Source organism: Phoca vitulina, unplaced genomic scaffold, assembly GCF_004348235.1.
Source record: "Phoca vitulina isolate PV1807 unplaced genomic scaffold, GSC_HSeal_1.0 scaffold3, whole genome shotgun sequence".
Lineage (NCBI taxonomy): Eukaryota > Metazoa > Chordata > Mammalia > Carnivora > Phocidae > Phoca > Phoca vitulina.
Window position 1 is genome coordinate 73585664 of NW_022589706.1, and position 7580 is coordinate 73593243.

At 37.8% G+C, this 7580-nt stretch overlaps 1 long non-coding RNA gene across 1 annotated transcript; it reads left to right on the forward strand.

The window, feature by feature from the left end:
- The first annotated feature begins 4019 nt into the window (after positions 1-4019).
- LOC116628382 lies at positions 4020-7128 on the forward strand. The gene is made up of 3 exons (XR_004298618.1): positions 4020-4230; positions 4808-4994; positions 6992-7128. It is a non-coding gene; the product is annotated as an uncharacterized LOC116628382 (long non-coding RNA).
- The last annotated feature ends 452 nt before the right edge of the window (positions 7129-7580 follow it).

A 7580-nucleotide genomic window follows, 5' to 3' on the forward strand; every position in this document is an offset into this window, starting at 1 on the left:
TATATATATATATATATATATATATAATGGAATATTATTCAGCTATAAAAATAAACAACACGGATAGAGCTAGATAGTATGATGTTAAGCAAAATAAGTCCATCAGAGAAAGACAAAACCATATGATCTCACTCATATGTGGAATTTAAGAAACAAAACAAATGAGCAAAAGATAAAAAAAGAGAGACAAACCAAGAAATGGACTCTTAACTATAGAGAACCAATAGATGGTTACCAGAGGGGAGGTGGGGAGGGTGGGGGAAATAGGGGAGGGGGATTAAGGAGTACACCTATCGTGATGAAATAAAATAAGAGTGCTAGTTCTATCACAGGATGCTGTCCTTCTGTTCCATTGGATCTCCACGTTATTTTAGCTGTTCTTCTTTATTTGCCAAACTCCTCATTATCCTTCATATCATCTTCATAAGTGAACTCCATTATACGTATTTTTTTCAGACAGTTCTTTGCTTTTAAGTACTTTTGTTCTTCTTGAGTCTAGTACTCTGCACTATAATACTGTTTTTCAAGTCTATCATCCTAAAAGGTATTTAGTATCTTTTAATCAGAAATATCTTTATCTTTGCATCCCTCTAGTTTTTAATAGTAGTGTTCTCTTTTCATTCTTTTTTTTTTTATAGTTTATATACCTGTCTCTTTTTGTCTCTATTAATTGCACTTCCTTTCAACATATATGCAGAGTATACAGCATGTTTTGGTTAAATAATCAATCGATATGTTCCTGCTTCGACAGCCTGCATTTTGCCTTTTCACCTCACCTAAAAGACTATAAAATTGTCCTTTTTAAGGATAATACACTATTACCTGACTTGCAAATCCATTGGAGATTCTGCATCTCCTTAATCTCCCCCAGTGCTTGTCATTGTGCACCAACCCCCTGCATTAATCATGTGTTTCTGATATTTTGACATCTCAAGCCTGGCTGACCCTGGAGGGACTTTCCTTGGAGAAGAATGCCTTTCATATGCAAACTACTCAATCAGGAGCCCTTATTCCCCAATAGCTTCCTTTTTTAGGTTAGTTTTGTAGGTCAGCCTCCTTTTTGGGCAACTAATCATCCCAGGGCAAGATACCAGTCAACGCGGAGAAGCCTCGAGCCCTAGAGCTGAAATTATTAAAACCTGAAATTATTAAAATTAAGAAATTCTAAGTCTGCCTCTTGGCCTCACCCATTCCTTCCCTCAGGAATCACAATAGGCTTGTACCCCTGTTTCCCCACTCACTCCCTCCGCCTCCAGACCAAGCCTGATGCCCCCTTGTGGCCCTGCCTGGTGTGGCATGGCCCCTCGGGAACAGTGAACTATAAACACTACCTTTTCAAGGGCAATTGTCTATTGATCTGTTGGCCTCGCTGCACCTGAATAATAATAGAATTACATTTTGGCTTCCGTGGCAAAGGAGCCACTTGATTTTCTGGGATTATTTCCTTTTTACTGAATTCGAGACTGCTTATCTAATATACAGGGCCCCTTGCAAAATGAAAATGCATGGCCCCTTTTTCAGAGAGGAAAAATGTGTTATTAAAGGTACTACAATGTAAAGCTTTTTCCCCTAAAATATTTTACTACTTATCAAACATATTAGGAGTAATAATGACACATGAGTAACAACATAAACATAAAAACTGCAAAAATATTTTATTTTCATAATCATACACAATAATGTTTTGTTAATGTGATATCTCAGATTTATCATAGGATTTTACTGACTCACTTTTTTACAAATTTATTTATTAGGTCATCAAAAGGTATACTTTTAGCGAGTTCATTTTTAATTGATATAATTAGAAATGATGTCAGTTATTCCTGGCAAATGTAAGGTCTCAATGTTTCAATGTTAAATCTCAAGATACTAAATAATGTTTAATACTTTCTAATTTGAGGAAAGATCTCTTCTGTTGGTATAACTGTGACTGAGGCTATTAAATCTATTTTGTAGGCTGTTGTAACATTGGGATAATTTCTGATAAATTATTTGAAAATACAAATTTTGGTATATCTAGGCTGATAATTCAAACAGAAGAATTTTTCTAAAAGAATTCTAACTTCATACAAATCAGTTTCATTTAAATATGAATTTAATTTTATATGAAATTTATACAATGGCTTTTTATGTTTCTTCTATTTCTTGTCACTTGTGGAGGTTGTATAAAAAACCAAAAAGGGCTTCAAGATTTGTATATAATACAAGACACCTAATTATTCATTCTATCACCACATTTTCCATTATGAGAAAAAAAATTAAAATTGGCATCCTTTGTAATAATTTGTTCATTTGAAGCTTCATATGCAGTTTTCTTTTCCATTAAATGTGGCAAATCTTTAAATTTAATTTCTATTTCTAAGCCTGTAGATAGTTGCTTTGCAATGTTGCTGCAGCTTCAGAATCACAGATTCTGAACACTTTGAAAAAATGTAATATCACCCTAATATGCTTTACTGCAATGACAATGTATACACTTTATTTTGTAATAACTTACTGACAAAGTTTGCTGCCTCAGCACCACCGGTTCCTGCTCTAGGGCTCAGGCCAGAGGGTGGAAAGTTGTGCATATACCAAGGGATGGGGTCCCAGATTGACAGGCAAGGCAGCCTCGCAGGGCACCTAGAGCCTTCCCTGCCTTCAGCGGGGACCTCTGCGGCAGCCTCTCTGGGGGCACGTCCCTGGCCTGCAGCTTTGGCCTGAAAGGTTTGTTGCAGTCTGCCAGATAACTGTTCAGCACACCTCAGCCATCCGTGTTTGCTGGCCCTGAGCCCACCCTTGTGTGCACTAGAGTTAGGCGTATCTCCCCTGTCCGTGCACATGCTGTTTTCTTATCACATTTGGTTTAACAAAACACAAGTTCAAAGATTAAGGAAAAAAAAAGAATTTCAAAATCAGGGTATCAGAGCATTAAAACCATCACAGGCTCCTTCTGCAAGTGGGGTTCTTTATTCCCACATAGATCTCTCTGTCTCTCTCTGTCTCTGTCTCTGTGTCTCTCTCTCTCTCTCTCTCTCTCTCACACACACACACACACACACACACACACACACACACCGGTCATGACTGCATCATCTCTATGTCATTTAACTGATTCTTGTTCTTTGCCTTCCATTTTGCATGAATACTTCCAAGAATTGAGTTGTTTACCCTCAGCTCTTTACTCTCCAGCAGAAATCAGTCACCCTAATAAGAAATTTTAATAATTACCTATAATTTTTAACTCCTAACTTTGGTCTCTCTCTCAATACCTCCACGGCCTCTGTGGCCGGTAGTATACTTCAACTCAGATGGCTCACTCCAGAAACTTCCATGGTTCTGTATGCTTTTAAAAAGTCATTATCTTCCCAGAAAAATTGGCTCCTTTTTCTGTCTCTCTAAATCCTATAAATAATGTTGCTATTCTCTAAGTGATCCAAGCTCCAAGCTGAGTGTCAACTCTTACTTTCTCTTTATATACCATCACTTCCTTCTGTATCATTCCTTACTATGTTTGGCATTCATCGTCTCCCTTCTGTATTATTATAATAGCTTTCCAAGTGATCTCCCTGCTCTGGGAGTCCTTCCTTCAATCTATCCCACATAGGAGAAACTGAACAAGCTGCCTAAAACGTTCTTTTGATGGTGTTACTTTTCTTCCTACCACCTCAAACCTACATTTAAAGTCCATAATCCAAAATCAAATATAAACTTCCCTATCACAATGCTCACCACGATCTAAATGGTTAAGCTATCATTTAAACTTCACAACAAAAACTACTATTCTTAGAATAACCTATTATTCTCTTTATCTATAATTCTGCATCACCTCACCTCACTTACATACTTTGCTCGCACACACACAACTATGCTCTAATATTTTCGATTTTACATTAACTTTATCTATGGTGTCTGTTGCTCTGGCAACAAAGAAAACTGACTACTGACACCAGCCACCATCTCCTCCTTTCCTTTTTTTGGTATGTCTTGTCTTTCCAGCTAGGTAAGAACTAAAATTAAGGACATTTGGTGGAGTTAAGCAGTACTTTTCCTTAAAGATTCTCTTCGTTGCAAATGTCATAGAATGATCAGGTATAATGAAAATAAGAGTGTAAAAATATGGTCTATGAGCTCAATTGAAAAGAAGCTGATAGCGATCTGCAGTTGGGGATCAGGCGGAGACAGCTCTAAAAACCCAGACACCCTTAACAGAAGCCCGAGTCAGAGGGAAGAAGCCCAGGACTCTGGAGCGTGAGTACCATAAAAGCCTGACACCGCCAGAGCATGCGGGGCGGGGCGGGGCCAGATGGCTGGGTTACTGTGAAACTACCATTGTAACCCCTCCTCACACCGACCCTTCGCACCTGTGCTCTGCCCACACTCTCCTGAATAATTGCACACCTGGAAGAAGAGGATGATTGAAAAAAAGTCCTGGCAGCTACTGGCACCGCCTTTCACAGAATTGCACATAGGAATAGGGTTGTGGCTTTAGTTAAAAACAAAAGCGGAAACAAAACAGGACTCCAGGTTAAATTTTAATTTCCGGTGAACAATGAATGCTTATTTTAGTATAAGTGTGTTCCAAATATTGTGTATGTATATATATTCATATGCATACATATATGGATATGTATTATGTACACATGTATATGCAGCATGTGTTATAGTGTGTCTATATGTATATATAATGTGTATTTAATATTCTGTTTCTGCTGTAATTACTCTGAACTTTGGATAAACAAAACCATAGGTTTGGGAATAACTGTGTTTCAATGTAGCATGAGTTATATCTATAGCAAAAATAATTTATTGTTTATCTGACATTCAGATTGAACTGGCCTCCTGCGTTTTAGCTGTCATCACGGCCCGGGAAGCAGGAGTGTTTCCCTGCTGGAGGAAGAGAGAGGAGGATGGCAACTGACTGCCATGCGGGAGGGGCAGCCCCTGCAAGCCACCAGGGTGACAGGCAACAGAGCAGGGAGACCCCAGAGCTTCAGAGGAGGCTGTAATTACATGTGAGTAACATCTCTTGGTATCTCCCCAGGCCCCAACAAGGTGAGGGCAGAGGGATTACAAAAAACAGCCAAGGGCTTCTGATACCCTGCCTCCTTCCCCACCACTGATAATCCTCGTCGGGAAGTCAAATTTCTCCTTTGAGTAAACTGTTACCTTCTTGTCAAAGACAAACACCCAAATGAGAGCAAATAGTAGCCGCTTATTCAGAACTTACAATAGAAAGAGAGTTAGTCACAATCACTTGCCTTTGGGAGAGTGGAAAAGCAGGTGCGGAGTTGGGAGAGCCTTACACGAAAAAATGGAAGGCTGCAGAGATGCTCAGATGGGAAGTTTTCACATGGGGGAGCTGGAGGCAGACTAACTAGCAGCAGGGCATTTTATGTGATTACTTTGGGGAGATTGTTTTGTTTTCTCTGATTGGTCCTGAGTTGGACACTCTGCCCCAAAATAGGAAGCTTGAAGTCATTGACCAAGTCCTTATTGTTCTAAGCCAATTGTTACAGAAATTGTGTGGCCTCCTAGACTGGTGGCGGCTGAGTTTATGGGTCAGAGTTCTTTTGCACGTGGGGTCTGATCATTGTCTAGTTGTTTATTTAGTCTCTTCCATGTGTATGTCTCATAAATAAAATTAGACAATTTATTTCAAGTTCTTGGGCATTGTCCAACATAGCACAGCACTCCATAAAGCATTGTTATAATCAGTACTGGTAATAGTAGTTACTATGTTAGTTTTATATTCTCCTTTTTAAAAAAGATTTTATTTATTTATTTGAAAGAGAGAGAGCTTGAGTGGGAGGGGGAGGGGCAGAGGGAGAGGGAGAGGGAGAAGAAGGCTCCCCCCTGAGCAGGGAGCCCCTCATGGGGTTTGATCCCAGGACCTTGATCCCAGGACCCTGGCATCATGACCTGAGCTGAAGGCAGATACTTAACCGACTGAGCCACCCAGGTGCCCCATTAGGTCTATATTCTGAACATACTGAGAAAGAACCACATGAAACCCAGAAACAACAATTCTGGAAAGTTTTCTTTCCCTCATCTTGATGAGTGTATGTCAAATAAGGCTTGTATTGACTCATAGGAAATTGCCTTTTTTTTGTAGTCAACAATGTTTAAATATTTACAATTTTAATGGATCTACTATCAAATATTAAGTAAACATTATTTAGCTGATTGTATATATATATGAACTTATATGATAACCCATACATTTACCTTAAAATCGTTACATAATATTCTTCCTTTTATACAGCCAAGCGCATTATTTCATTCAGGGAAGATGTCAACGTTTTAGAAGCAAGATACACATAATTGCAGAGGAAGTAATAATTACATGGAATGATTATCACAGAACAATTGTTTTAAAAGGGAATAAATCAATAAACATAAGTAAGGTTATTTACATCAACTTAATGCTCCCAAAACTTAGAACATTTGTAAAGAAGCAAAATGTTTGAAATCAATCACTTGCCTGCTGTAGTTATTTTGCAGAGTGTATTTAGAGAGAATTGTTGCATGAAAGAATTAAGTATTTGGAACTTTAAGAGGGTGAATTCATATGCTTTCTAAACTCAAGACCTGCTTGCAGAATTCTCCCCTCCAGATTTAACTTGCTTGCTTTCTCTAATATCCTAATATGAAATGAGCCCAGTTATAGCCTACTTAATGCTTTGCATATAATCGCTCATATTATTTGGTAATGTTGCTTTCAGACCTATTTTTATGCAAATGAGGAATATGGCAAAACCACTCTACAATAAGCCTAATGGCATTGTTCAGGTTGTATGTCTAATTGTTTTATTTTCTACCCACTCCCCCTTCACATAATAGGTAAATTGGGTGGGGTGGAGAGCTGCACATTTTATTTTAATTTTATTTATTTTTATTTTTATTTATTTATTTATTTTTTTGCACATTTTAGTTTAAAAAGTTATGTAAATGTTAGTTGAGAGATGATGTGGAACCATTAACAAGTCGTGATTTCTATCACACTGTCCAGGTGAACGAAACATGAAAACTGAGTTTATCGGCTCTGAAATGAAAGAAGCATTATAAGTTCCTTTTGCCAGACATCATCATTCACTATATTAATGATGAGAATTGCCAGAAGGGATCAATTCAATCCATCGTTTTTCTACACAGGTAACATATAATGAATACTCGAACTGTCTTGTCACTCATCCTTGTAAGAAAATTTTTCCTTTCTACCAGCTTTAAACAGCTACGTTAGTAGTGACTAAACCTGAATTTAAGTGGTGCTTTATTTTAAAACTGTCAAAGAAAATTCCACAGGGTAAATGTATTTCCATGTATGCAAATACTTCAGAAATTTCTTCCCCATAATTAAGCTTTGTTATTCTAAAAATGAGGGCATGTTTTGCATATGGTAAGGTCACTCTTAGTCTTCTATGTTTCCATATGTAAAGAGAATTATAAACTTCCCCACACCAATTCCTCAAAGATGTTTCTTTAAGGACTACTGGCTTAAGAGAATTATTTGGCACGAGTACAAATATTATTGAGCTTTTATTAAAGTGTCTTTTACACTGCAGAATTTTTATGTAATCAGGAAAGAAGCCAACACATAT